The sequence below is a fragment of the Tachypleus tridentatus genome, chromosome 8 (genome assembly GCF_004210375.1).
Source record: "Tachypleus tridentatus isolate NWPU-2018 chromosome 8, ASM421037v1, whole genome shotgun sequence".
NCBI classification, from domain to species: domain Eukaryota; kingdom Metazoa; phylum Arthropoda; class Merostomata; order Xiphosura; family Limulidae; genus Tachypleus; species Tachypleus tridentatus.
Genome location: NC_134832.1, coordinates 154085348 through 154100641, shown reverse-complemented (window position 1 = coordinate 154100641; position 15294 = coordinate 154085348). Strand labels below are relative to the sequence as shown.

Genomic DNA, 15294 nt, shown 5'->3' with positions numbered 1-15294 from the left:
CGTGTGAAGGATATGTTTCATTGGCTCGCGAATGTTGGTCTCTTGAATCTATTTTGTATTTTGTTTTTCATACTCAGGGTTTTGTTTGTTGTTTTATAGAAAAGCGACATTGGGCTATCTGATAAGTCCACTGCATACTTAGTGATCGACTTCAACATAGCAGAGTTTGTAGGATAATCACAGCGCCAGAAACTACACCTTGACAAACGATTTACAACCGAATCGTAGCCAAATATTTGCCGTTAATTCATATCTTAGGCCACCAGTGGTAAATAGAATTCAGTGTATATGACAGAGCAACATTTCTGTGTGATTATTTGTGGTTAATATTTCTTATTCAAATACATGACCTTCATCAAGGATACCAAATTGGATTCTACACTGTCACATGAGGGGAGGTAAGAAAGTGTTAGAGTGTCTTAGCAAACATGCAAAATATCCATTTCTGTTAAGGTATTCAGTACCTATACGGTAAGGGCCCTCAATCATTGAGATACATTTTCTGGCAACTCGTGTTGAAAATGTTTAAGTGCTTTACTGTATGGTAGATTCCGATTTCTCAAGCTATCAACTTTGACACTAAATGGCCCCCCAGAGGCTCAGCGGTATGTCTGTGGACTTACAACGCTAAAAACTGGGTTTCGATACTCGTGATGGGCAGAGCACAGATAGCCCGTTGTGTAGGTTTGTGCTTAATTCAAAACAACAACAATCGACACTAAATAAGATCTCACAATGTAGATACAGACTGAATACAGTTATTTGAAGAGTTATAAAGTCCTGTATTTCAAGTGAATATATTCAAGGTTAATAAATATTTCTTTCTTGTTAAGGCATCAAAAATTCAAAATACCAATGTGATAATAAGAATGAAGTGTATTCTAAGGGACATTATAACAAGGATGCCATGTTTTCCGACATCAATTATGACAGAGACGTCAACGGCTCTTAAAGGACCAGCCATCGTCTGGTAGTTAAGGCACTTGGCTTCGAGGAATCGAAACTTTTCACCGAACATATCAGCCCATTAAGTCATGGTGGTTTTATAATGTGACAATCAATTCTACTATTCGTTGGTAGAGAGTAACCCAACAAGTACCTTTCCTCACGTCTGTCACTTCAAAAATTATGAATGACAAGCATAGTGATCGAGTAGATTTTAGTGAATAACAAAAAGTATCCATTTTTTGTACCTATTTTAGTTTACTGTACACCTTGTATCTAGTCTAGTTTCTTGTACACCTTGTATCTAGTCTAGTTTACTGTACACCTTGTATCTAGTCTAGTTTACTGTACACCTTGTATCTAGTCTAGTTTACTGTACACCTTGTATTTACTCTAGTTTCTTGTACACTTTGTATCTAGTCTAGTTTACTGTACACCTTGTATCTAGTCTAGTTTCTGGTACATCTTGTATCTGGTCTAGGTTTTGAAAACCTTGTATTTAGTCTAGTGTCTTGTAGATCTTGTATCCAGTCTAGTTTCTTGTACATCTTGTATCTGGTCCAGTTTGTTATACACGTTGTATCTGGTTTAGTTTGTTGTACACTTTGTATCTAGTCTAGTTTCTGGTACATCTTGTATCTGGTCTAGGTTTTGAAAACCTTGTATTTAGTCTAGTGTCTTGTATATCTTGTATCCAGTCTAGTTTCTTCTACATCTGGTATCAGGTCTAGTTTCTTGTACATCTTGTATATGGTCTAGTTTTTTGTAGAAAAAAATGTATCTCAGAACAGCTGGTGTGGGAATTAACACGTTTATTGATAAAACAACGTTTTGAACTTCCTCAGTAATCTTTGGGTCAAGAAAGAGAGAGTCTGCAAGTGACCGTTGCCGGACACGTCTTAGGGACGAGAGTATCAACGGATACGGGATTGCAGGGGACGTTACAGTTGGATGTCAGGTCATTAATTAGTATAGGTATAAAGGTTGTTCTTTATATTGGTTTAATTTTGGTTTAACGTATATAATTTTTCTCTAAAAGTGGGTTTTCTCATCATTACGTATTAATTTTGGTTTTAGTTGCTCTATAAGTATGACTTCTTTGATTTTGAATTTATTTATATTTGCTTCCCTACTTAGTATTTGGGTGTTTTCTATGGTTATGTCGCGTTTATTTGATTTGCAGTGTACAAAAACGTGTGAATGTGTTTCTTTTTAATTCTTTGAATCTAGTTTCCATTTCTCTACTTGTTTCTCCAATATAGAAGTTGAGACAGTTTCATTGTATTTTATAAATAACGTTTGTGTTGTGTTTGTCAGTGTAGTTTTTACATAGTATGGACTTTAGTTTTGTACCTGATTTTTGAATAAATTTAGTGTCTACTGGAATGTTGTGTTTTGTTACGAGTTTTCTCCAAATGTTGGTTATTTTTTCGCTGATGTCCGAAACATATGATATTCAGCAGTATAAGGTTTTGCAGTTTGCTGTAAATTGGGATTTATTATCATTTGTTTGTTGTTGATTGTGTTGTTCATCTGGGTGTGTGCGTATAATTTTTTCCACAGTTTTTGAGGAAATTTGATGTTGATGAAGTGTTGTTTTATTTTGTTGATTTCATCGTTAATTTTATCAGGTGAACATAGTTTTGTGGCTGTGTTTATTTGGTTTCTTAATATCTTGAGTTTTTGTTTTGTTGCATGTGCTGTGTCCCAAAGAATGTACAACACCATGTTACAAAATTTTAATTTTTCTTGTTACTGGGCAGAAAGTGTTATTTCCCAAATACTTAAGCCAAAAGTAAATGAAAAAGACCTATTTTTATCTTCAAACCTTGATTTTGTGAGCTGGATAATGAAATTTTTAAATTTACCCATTTTCCAGACATTCCAGGTAAATCTGGTACTGAGTAACCGATAGAGAATTTTCTCGAACTTACAAGAATTTTCAAGAACTTTCTAAAATGTTATAGAACTTACACGAATTTTCTGGAATGTTGTGGAACGTACGAGAATTCCCAAGAACTTTCTAGAATGTTGAAGAACTTACAAGAATTTTCTGTAATGTTGTAGAACGTATGAGAATTTCCAAGAATCTTTTAGAATTTTCTATAACTTTCCATAGTAATATATATACAGGAGCTTACCACTTCAGTTTAGTTCTAGCTGCTTAAGTGAACACATAAATTTATCTGATTTTATCAGAGATGGCATCAAGAAGCTGCAAGCATTCTCCAGACACATTCTGCTATGTATGTGGTCAATTTATCAAGACAAGAGCAAAAAAGTACTCTGTTAGAGCATCTGCTAAAATATGTGAAGCCTACAGGGCATATTTCGGTATGCCTGTTGGAGATCAAGACAAATCCTTGGCACCTTATTTTACCTACAAGCACTGCAAAAAACTCTAGAAGGTAAGACGGACAAATTTTGCTTGCTTGAATAGTAAGATTTTATATAATACAAATTTTAGACCTTTGAAAATTTAAATATATTTTAATTAATTTTTTAAATTTCTAATTGTTTAGAAAAATTTTACATATAAAATATTTGCATCTACCTCTTATACATTAGTTGTGAATAAAATAAATGTATTCTTCATAATAACAATTTTATTTTGCTCTTTTGCAAGATGGTACAGAGGGGAAAAGAGAGCCATGAAATTCGCTATTCCAAGAATTTGGCGTGAACCCACTGACCACTCAAGCAATTGCTACTTCTGCAAGGTGGACCTTTCCAAACGTCGGGCTGGCAAGAATGCATCTGCTATCATGTATTCGGACCTTCCATCATCTATCACCCCAGTGCCACACTGCCCTGATCTACCTGTACCTACTCCGCCAGAGAGAAAGTAGCCATCCTCAGAAGAGAGCAGCAAATCAGAAGAGGAGGTAGATGTTAAAGATCCAGATTACAATTTCAGAGCTTCAGCTAGTGAGAGAAACCCACACTATCTCAACCAAAGAGACCTCAATGACTTGATCAGAAATCTTGGTCTAACAAAGTCGAATGCCGAACTTTTCCATCTGGGCTCAATGAGTGGGATTTGTTAGGATGAAAGTGTGCAAGTCGCAAGTCAGAGAAAGAGTCGCTGACATTGTTCAAGCTTCGCCACTCGTCAAGATGGTCTTTGCTTCTGCCACAATGTATTCGATCTGTGCGAGGCAATTGGAATTGCCTGTACTCCGAACGAGTGGCACCTCTTCATTGATAGCTCATCCAGAAGCCTTAAAGCTGTGCTGCTCCATAACGGGAATAAGTATCCGTCTCTTCTCCTGGCTTATTCGATGCACCTTAAAGAGGAATACAACACTGTCAAAACCTTGTTAGAAGCCTTGAAGTATGAGGAGTATGGCTGGGAGGTTATCGGAGACTTCAAAATGATGGCATTTCTGATGGGTCTCCTGTTATCTTTGCTCATCTTGATAAATTCAAGGAGAACATGGGAGCATACTCAGAGGAGCAAGACTAGTACTTCCATCAAGATATACTGGACTGTGAACGCCGCTACCAAGGAGTTTATAACGAAAACATGACGGAAGACTATATTTGGGGATTGATACGTGAAAGTGATTTACATTACAGTCGCAAATCTCGAAAAACTACTCACTTCTAAACATTTGTGTATAACTTTGGTGTCAATACATGCAAATCTTGATTCATATGTTGTTTTATTGAGACCTTATGTAAATGAAAATGCGCAAATTTGCCAGTTTTTACATATAAAATAGGTTAATTTTTAAATTTCATTATCCAGGTCACAAAAGCAAAGTTTGAAGGGAATAATGACCATTTTCTGTACTTTTACAACATAAGCAATGAAGAAATATACATACTGTCCAGGAACAAAATTTGTGTTACATAGTGTAATCCAGTATGGGTGATTTTTCTGTGGATTTCTGTTTTCAATTGTGTATCAGTTCTAGTGATCTTAAGGTTAAGAAATGCTGTTTGGTTTTTGATATTTGATTGCTTTCTTCCTGTTTACAGGTGATCTTAGTATTAACGTGTATCGAGTTAACGTGATTGATAAACAAAGTCTGTGTTTTGTGGATGTGAATCCAGCAACTGTATCGTCAACATATCTGTGCCAGTATAGTGTTGAGTGTAAGGCTGAATTGATCACTTGAGATTCAATCTACGTTATAAAGATGTTGGCTAGAACTGGTGACACGGGATTCCCCATACTTAGGCCATTTATTTGTTGGTAATTTGGTCAACAACTGCGACGACTTCTATTTTGGAGAAACAAGCAAAAAAAATGGAAACTGGATTGAAAGAACACAAAAATACCTTCACATGTTTTTGAACACTTAAAATCAAATAAACACAACATAACCATTGACAACACCCAGAAACTAAGGAAGGAAAAAATATAAACAAACGCAAAATGAAAGAAGCCCTACTTATACAGCAACTAAAACTAAAATTAAACCAATATAAAGGAACACCTTTATACCTATACTAATTAATAACCTAACATCCAACCGCAACGACCCCTACAATCCCGTACTCGTTTATACTCTCGTCTCTAAGACGTGTCTTGCAAACTCTCTCTTTCTTAACTTAAGATAACCTGGGAACATTGTTCTCTCCTTATCAATAAAAGTGTTAATACCCATAGCAGTCGTTCTGATATATATTTTTATTTCAAGTGGTTTCTCGTCATAAAAAGTTTCTTGTAGACCTTGTATGCTGTCTAGTTTTTGCAGATTTTGTATTTCGTCTAGTTTCTTGTATCTGATCTACTCTAGTTTCTTCTACATCTTGTATCTGGTCTAGTTTATTGTACACCTTGTATCTGGTCTAGTTCATTGTACACATTGTATCTGGTTTAGTTCATTGTACACATTGTATCTGGTCTAGTTCATTGTACACATTGTATCTGGTCTCGCTTCTAGTAAACATTACGTCAGATTTAGTTTCTTGTACACCTTGTTTCTAGTCTAGTTTTATCTACACCTGTTATCAGGTCTAGTTTCTTTTACACCTTGAATAGAATTCAATTTCTTGAACATCTTTTATGTAGTTTAATTTCTTATACACATTAAACAACCACTACTTCAGAAAAGCTCACAGAAAATGAAGAGAGGGTAAAAAAATTAGTTTTTTGTTAAAATTGTGAATATTGTCTGAACCCATGTTTCTTACATGTAAATAGAAACAGTTTTTCATCAGAACTATCTGTGTATCGTTTCTATTTATGGTGGGTTTACTATATGTAAATATAAAAAGAGGTATATACCTATTGTTCCTATGTTTCATAATATGTAATTATCTACCTACTGTTCCTATTTTTTATTACCTGTAATTAATTACCTATCGTTCTTATGTTTTATCACCTGTTATTATCTACATATCGTTCTTATGTTTTATCACCTGTTATTATCTACCTATCGTTCTTATGTTTAATTGCATGTAATTATCTACCAATCGTTCTTATGTTTTATCACCTGTAATTATCTACCTACCGTTCTTATGTTTTATCACCTGTAATTATCTACCTATCGTTCTTATGTTTTATCACCTGTAATTATCTACCTATCGTTCTTATGTTTTATCACCTGTCATTATCTACCTATCGTTCTTATGTTTTATCACCTGTTATTATCTACCTATTGTTCCTATTTTTATTACCTGTAATTATCTACCTATCGTTCTTATGTTTTATCACCTGTTATTATCTACCTATTGTTCCTATTTTTATTACTTGTAATTATCTACCTATCGTTCTTATGTTTTATCACCTGTTATTATCTACCTATCGTTCTTATGTTTTATCACCTGTTATTATTTACCTATCGTTCTTATGTTTTATCACCTGTTATTATCTACCTATCGTTCTTATGTTTTATCACCTGTTATTATTTACCTATCGTTCTTATGTTTTATCACCTGTTATTATCTACCTATCGTTTCTGTGTTTTTGGTTATTCTAATTTTTGAATCTGCTATTGCTACACATAATATCACCGGATTATATAATTTACGATTAGCACTTGTCATCTGAAGATCGCAAACCTTACGTAATGTAGGACACAATAACACATTAGTAGACGATAAAATATTTGTAACGAGTGTAATTTAACAGTTTTTATGCAATAATAATATTCGTGTAAGAAAGGGTGTTTGGACCTATTAAGATATGAATGTAATAAACTCAAAATATCATAAATTTTAAATTCAGATGTTAATTTAGGAGTTGAAGTAAAAATTTACGATAGAAAGAGTAAGAAGTGAGAAACGTTAGAATAAATGAAACTCTTCACAATGGAGCTGAAACCAAATATAAAAGTAAAGCTAACACTAATTTATGTATATGTGAAATAGAAACTCTAAGCAAGGTTCGAGATGAGAGCGGACTTTTAGGATTTCCACGTGTATGTTTAATTAGTATTAGCATGTTTGACACACTGCTGTTGGGCAGTAATAAAGTTAAAGACCTTGACTAGTTAGAACAAACCACGAAAGAATAAAATATGTAACGTAATCGACTATACGGAATTTATTTTACTATATTCATGTGTACTGTTATAACAGTCTATTTTACAATATTCATGTGTACTGTTATAACAGTCTATTTTACAATATTCATGTGTACTGTTATAACAGTCTATTTTACTATATTCATGTTACAACAGTCTATTTTACAATATTCATGTGTACTGTTATAACAGTCTATTTTACTATATTCATGTTACAACAGTCTATTTTACAATATTCATGTGTACTGTTATAACAGTCTATTTTACAATATTCATGTGTTCTGTTATAACAGTCTATTTTACAATATTCATGTGTTCTGTTATAACAGTCTATTTTACAATATTCATGTGTTCTGTTATAACAGTCTATTTTACAATATTCATGTGTTCTGTTATAACAGTCTATTTTACAATATTCATGTGTTCTGTTATAACAGTCTATTTTACAATATACATGTGTTCTGTTATAACAGTCTATTTTACAATATTCATGTGTTCTGTCATAACAGTCTATTTTACAATATTCATGTGTACTGTTATAACAGTCTATTTTACAATATTCATGTGTTCTGTTATAACAGTCTATTTTTACAATATTCATGTGTACTGTTATAACAGTCTATTTTACAATATTCACGTGTACTGTTATAACAGTCTATTTTACAATATTCATGTGTACTGTTATAACAGTCTATTTTACAATATTCATGTGTACTGTTATAACAGTCTATTTTGCAATATTCATGTGTACTGTTATAACAGTCTATTTTACTATATTCATGTGTACTGTTATAACAGTCTATTTTCCAATATTCATGTGTTCTGTTATAACAGTCTATTTTACAATATTCATGTGTTCTGTTATAACAGTCTATTTTACAATATTCATGTGTTCTGTTATAACAGTCTATTTTACAATATTCATGTGTTCTGTTATAACAGTCTATTTTACAATATTCATGTGTACTGTTATAACAGTCTATTTTACAATATTCATGTGTTCTGTTATAACAGTCTATTTTACAATATTCATGTGTTCTGTTATAACAGTCTATTTTACAATATTCATGTGTTCTGTTATAACTGTCTATTTTACAATATTCATGTGTTCTGTTATAACAGTCTATTTTACTATATTCATGTGTTCTGTTATAACAGTCTATTTTACTATATTCATGTGTACTGTTATAACAGTCTATTTTACAATATTCATGTGTTCTGTTATAACAGTCTATTTTACTATGTTCATGTGTACTGTTATAACAGTCTATTTTACTATATTCATGTGTACTGTTATAACAGTCTATTTTACTATATTCATGTGTACTGTTATAACAGTCTATTTTACAATATTTATGTGTACTGTTATAACAGTCTATTTTACAATATTCATGTGTACTGTTATAACAGTCTATTTTACTATATTCATGTGTACTGTTATAACAGTCTATTTTCCAATATTCATGTGTTCTGTTATAACAGTCTATTTTACAATATTCATGTGTTCTGTTATAACAGTCTATTTTACAATATTCATGTGTTCTGTTATAACAGTCTATTTTACAATATTCATGTGTTCTGTTATAACAGTCTATTTTACAATATTCATGTGTACTGTTATAACAGTCTATTTTACAATATTCATGTGTTCTGTTATAACAGTCTATTTTACAATATTCATGTGTTCTGTTATAACAGTCTATTTTACAATATTCATGTGTTCTGTTATAACTGTCTATTTTACAATATTCATGTGTTCTGTTATAACAGTCTATTTTACTATATTCATGTGTTCTGTTATAACAGTCTATTTTACTATATTCATGTGTACTGTTATAACAGTCTATTTTACAATATTCATGTGTTCTGTTATAACAGTCTATTTTACTATGTTCATGTGTACTGTTATAACAGTCTATTTTACTATATTCATGTGTACTGTTATAACAGTCTATTTTACTATATTCATGTGTACTGTTATAACAGTCTATTTTACAATATTTATGTGTACTGTTATAACAGTCTATTTTACAATATTCATGTGTACTGTTATAACAGTCTATTTTACAATATTCATGTGTACTGTTATAACAGTCTATTTTTGAATCAGATTTCTAATTTGTATTTTACACACAAAGTGATAAGCATACTTAAGAAACACATGATGCTGTGAGTCATAAAAAGAAAAAAACATAATATAAAAAGCGTTTATACTACAATAGGATTTAGTGAAAAGACAACTATCAACTGTTTTTCGTATTTGTCTTGACAACTACAACTGTACTTCGTAGTTATCTTACAGCTATAATCTGTATTTGGTAGTTGTCTTTAAAGCTATCGTCTGTACTTTGTAGCTGTCCTACAACTATAATCTGTACATGGTAGTTGTCTGTACGTCCTTGGGAAACTTACTTATTAATAATAGATATATTTTTTATAGTTACTGTTTTAAAGCTCACTGAAATATTAAAAACCTTTCCACCGCAAATGCGTTATGTAGTTTAGGATAAAACCAAGGTTAGATACTCACGACTTTCATGTAACTGACCACAGAGTTCCCTTGACTCCAGTATTCTCTATCTTCACACGACAGGTTCTGGATGTTAAGAGAGTGAGAGAAGTCCAGGTCGTGAAGAGCTTGGGCAAACAAACTGACAGCGTCGTAGACGAGAGCAGTGTCTGTCTGTAGACATATCTCGATTAAATGATATTAACTGCATAAATTACCTATATTCTGTCAATACCTATTAAAATGTGTAAGGTATCATTACATTTAAGTTATCATATGTATAGTATGAACAAGAAATCACCAAGCGGTTTGCCTAAATAAAACTAGCAATAACGAAATTGGAAGTTGTTACCGTATTAATACTAGAAATCAATTACCTTATAATGCAAAAATGGATTTCATTAAGTTTAACACACAGTTTTGCTTTACAGCTGCTTCAGAAGTTTTCTCTAAAATACAAGCAATAACTGACAAACCTTTGTTTTAAGCACTAGGTGCATAAGCTTCATAAAGAATAAAAATTGTAAGGCCTAAGTGCGTGAACTTGGTAAAGAATAAAAATTGTAAGGTCTAGGTGTCTTAACGTGGTAAAGAAAAACATTGTAAGGTCTAGGTGTTTTAACTTGTTAAAAAAAGTGTAAGGTCTAGGTAAGTTTATGTGGAAAAAAATAAAAATTGTAAGCCCTGGTGATTTACTTGGTAAAGTATAAAAATTGTATGATATAGGTGTCTTAACGTGGTAAAGAAAAACATTGTAAGATCTAGATGTTTTAACTTGTTAAAAAATGTGTAAGGTCTAGGTAAGTTTATTTGGAAAAAAATTAAAATTGTAAGCCCTGGGTGATTTACTTGGTAAAGTATAAAAATTGTAAGATATAGGTGTCTTAACGTGGTAAAGAAAAACATTGTAAGGTCTAGGTGTTTTAACTTGTTAAAAAAAATGTAAGGTCTAGGTAAGTTTATTTGGAAAAAAAAATTAAAATTGTAAGCCCTGGGTGATTTACTTGGTAAAGTATAAAAATTGTAAAATCTATGTACGTTAACTTGGTAAAGAGTAAAAATTGTATGATGTACGTGAGTTTACTTTGCAAACATAAAATTTGTAATGTTTAGCTGCTTTAACTTGGGAAAAAATAAAAAATGTAACGTCTATGGGTATTAACTTGGTAAAGAGTAAAATTTTAAGATCGGGGTGTGTTTTCTTGGTAAAGTATAAAAATTGTAAGGTCTGATGTGTATACGTTGTAAAGAATAAAAAATGTAGCGTCTAGGTGTGTGTACTTGGCAAAGAATACAATTCTGATGTCTAGGTGCATTAACTTAGTAATGAATAAGAATTGTAAGGTCTGGTGTGTTTACTATGTAAAGAATAAAACACGCAGTGTGTAGATCCGTTACTTTGGTAAACAATAGTAAATTCTAGGTGTGTTGGCTTTGTATTTAATAAAAATTGTAAGATCTGGGTGTGTTTACTTTGTAAAGAATAAAACACGTAGTGTGTAGATCCGTTACTTTGGTAAACAATAGTAAAGTCTAGGTGTGTTAGCTTTGTATTTAATAAAAATTGTAAGGTCTTGGTGTGTTTACTTTGTAAAGAATAAAACACGTAGTGTGTAGATCCGTTACTTTGGTAAACAATAGTAATGTCTAGGTGTGTTAGCTTTGTATTTAATAAAAATTGTAAGGTCTTGGTGTGTTTACTATGTAAAGAATAAAAAACGCAGTGTTTAGATCCGTTACTTTGGTAAACAATAGTAAAGTCTAGGTGTGTTAGCTTTGTATTTAATAAAAATTGTAAGGTCTTGGTGTGTTTACTTTGTAAAGAATATAAAACATAGTGTGTAGATCCGTTACTTTGGTAAACAATAGTAAAGTCTAGGTGTGTTAGCTTTGTATTTAATAAAAATTGTAAGCTCTTGGTGTGTTTACTATGTAAAGAATAAAAAACGTAGTGTGTAGATCCGTTACTTTGGTAAACAATAGTAAAGTCTAGGTGTGTTAGCTTTGTATTTAATAAAAATTGTAAGCTCTTGGTGTGTTTACTATGTAAAGAATAAAAACTCAGTGTGTAGATCCGTTACTTTGGTAAACAATAGTAAAGTCTAGGTGTGTTAGCTTTGTATTTAATAAAAATTGTAAGGTCTTGGTGTGTTTACTTTGTAAAGAATAAAAAACTCAGTGTGTAGATCCGTTACTTTGGTAAACAATAGTAAAGTCTAGGTGTGTTAGCTTTGTATTTAATAAAAATTGTAAGGTCTTGGTGTGTTTACTATGTAAAGAATAAAAAACTCAGTGTGTAGATCCGTTACTTTGGTAAACAATAGTAAAGTCTAGGTGTGTTAGCTTTGTATTTAATAAAAATTGTAAGGTCTTGGTGTGTTTACTTTGTAAAGAATAAAACACGCAGTGTGTAGATCCGTTACATTGGTAAACAATAGTAAAGTCTAGGTGTGTTAGCTTTGTATTTAATAAAAATTGTAAGGTCTTGGTGTGTTTACTTTGTAAAGAATAAAACACGCAGTGTGTAGATCCGTTACTTTGGTAAACAATAGTAAAGTCTAGGTGTGTTAGCTTTGTATTTAATAAAAATTGTAAGGTCTTGGTGTGTTTACTTTGTAAAGAATAAAACACGCAGTGTGTAGATCCGTTACATTGGTAAACAATAGTAAAGTCTAGGTGTGTTAGCTCTGTATTTTATAAAAATTGTAAGGTCTTGGTGTGTTTACTTTGTAAATAATAAAATTTGTCAGGTCTAAATGATTCTACTTGGTGAAGAAAATAAAATTGTATGGTCTCGGTGTGCTTACTTGGTAAAGTGTAATATTGGTTAATTCTTGATACATTTAGTAATATTTGAAAGTTATATTTCAGTCACTTAAAATATCTTCAAACTCTGATACACAGGTGACATAAGTTTACTACACAACCAGTGCAATACATTTAACAAACGTCCAGGCTCGGGCTCTTGACCATATCGTAGCTTGTCAAAAATCCTGTCGTTAACAATTATCTTAACACTGCGCCGAGAAGGATCCACGAGCCGAAATCCAGATATGTTGGTAGATCCATGCTGAAATTCACCGAGCTTAATAGTGTGAAGATCCTGAAAAGGATTTGAAAAACTGCTTGAACTAGTGGATGTCAGAGGTTTTATTTAGTAAATTGGTATACCTATATACCTGTGCTATAGTCATATAGTGCATGTTGTGATACATGCGTGTGAACTCTGGTTTCGTATACCGTATATTTTTATACATATAAATGGACTCTAGTTTTGTATCATGCGTATTGATACACATATATACCTACTCTAGTTTTATATTGTATACCTTATTATACATATGTATACACTATAATTTTGTACTCTAGTTTAATATAGTATATATTGTTATACATATACATGTGTACTATAGTTTAATATCGAAAATAGTACCGTACATTTCAGCGCCTTGAACAAGTTAAACTAAAAAAAGAAAATATTTGTCTCCGAGTTAAACAGGAATTTATCTCTTATATATGGAATATATTTAGTCAGTTTCAAATAAAACAGTTATCTACAAGTTTAATCAAGTCTTATGTTTTATATGTATAGAATTTAATTATTTTCAAAGAAAACATTGATGTACAAGGAGTTATTTTTTATAGTTATAGAAGATATTTAATTATTTTCAAAGAAAACATTGATGTACAAGGACTTATTTTTTATAGTTATAGAAGATATTTAATTAGTTTCAAAGAAAACATTGATATACAAGGACTTATTTTTTATAGTTATAGAAGATATTTAATTAGTTTCAAAGAAAACATTGATGTACAAGGACTTATTTTTTATAGTTATAGAAGATATTTAATTAATTTCAAAGAAAACATTGATGTACAATGACTTATTTTTATAGTTATAGAAAATATTTAATTAGTTTCAAAGAAAACATTGATGTACAAGGATTTATTTTTTATAGTTATAGAAGATATTTAATTAGTTTCAAAGAAAACATTGATGTACAAGGACTTATTTTTATAGTTATAGAAGATATTTAATTAATTTCAAAGAAAACATTGATGTACAATGACTTATTTTTATAGTTATAGAAAATATTTAATTAGTTTCAAAGAAAACATTGATGTACAAGGATTTATTTTTTATAGTTATAGAAGATATTTAATTAGTTTCAAAGAAAACATTGATGTACAAGGATTTATTTTTTATAGTTATAGAAGATATTTAATTAGTTTCAAAGAAAACATTGATGTACAAGGACTTATTTTTTATAGTTATAGAAGATATTTAATTAGTTTCAAAGAAAACATTGATGTACAAGGACTTATTTTTTATAGTTATAGAAGATATTTAATTAGTTCTAAACAAAAACTTCATCTCGAAGTTTATCCAGGACTTATCTGTTGCAGATATGTATATCGTAGACGTTTAAATACTTTCAAAGAAAGATAATGTAATCTGGAGAATACTCAGAGGAAACATTTTGTCTTATTATCATCTGGTAACTCTTACGGAAGTTGTGGGAAATTATTAGCCTATTTATTATTTGGTCGTTCATCTGAAACTTCAGTTTACGTAAAATTGAGTTGGTATTCTAACAGCGAATCAACCAATAGGGCAGATGAACAGACAAAAATCTCTAAAGATTAATGTAATTCTTAAACAGTTACATTTTCGAATAATTAGTTACTTATATTAAATTGCCACAACCATCTTCAAGACTAGATAATGAAAGGACTGAAGGAAAATGTTGCATCTTCTTCTGAATCAAATATTCTGTGAATGATGTTTTTTGCTCTTCGTGGATATGAATTTTAATGACTTTTGGAAAGTCACTAACTTTTAAATATAGTTTTAAAAATTTGAATCTGTTTCGAGAGAAATATTTTATTCTGTTAGGTATAAAATGTAAAAAATTAATATCCACGACTCCGCATTAATGACTTTATTCATTGCTTAATCAAAGGAGTATGTTATTAAAGATTCAAACAAATGGACGAATATTTCACTTCTCTGTCCTGACAGTATTATATTAGCATAGGTGTAACTAAGGTCACTTCACTGTCCTGACAGTATTATATTAGCATAGGTGTAACTAAGGTCAGCTTATTTTTCTATTCAGTATTTTAAACACATGTTCAAAAATTTGCAAAAGTTTTATAATGATATCAAAACACTAACAGGTCTATAATAAAATAGGTTGTAAAAGTGTTTTGTATGATTACTGTAATGAATGTATCAGACTGTATAATACATATATCGTAGAAGTGTTGGTATCAGTATTGAAGTTGTATAAATACTAGGTATCAATATTATATAGGTTTCTAAGTATCAATACTGTATAGATTCTAAAATATTGGATG

The 15294-nt window shown here is 31.0% G+C and overlaps 1 pseudogene across 1 annotated transcript in view; it reads right to left on the bottom strand.

Annotated features, from left to right (window-relative positions):
* LOC143223780 (glutamate receptor ionotropic, kainate 2-like) overlaps window positions 1-15294 on the bottom strand; it is a 157530-nt pseudogene that overhangs the window by 48678 nt on the left and 93558 nt on the right. Inside the window, exons 6-7 of the transcript XR_013013073.1 lie at window positions 12872-13036; window positions 9955-10107 (exon numbers count right to left, since the gene is read on the bottom strand). The product of XR_013013073.1 is annotated as a glutamate receptor ionotropic, kainate 2-like (transcript). The remainder of the gene's footprint in view (window positions 1-9954; window positions 10108-12871; window positions 13037-15294) is intronic.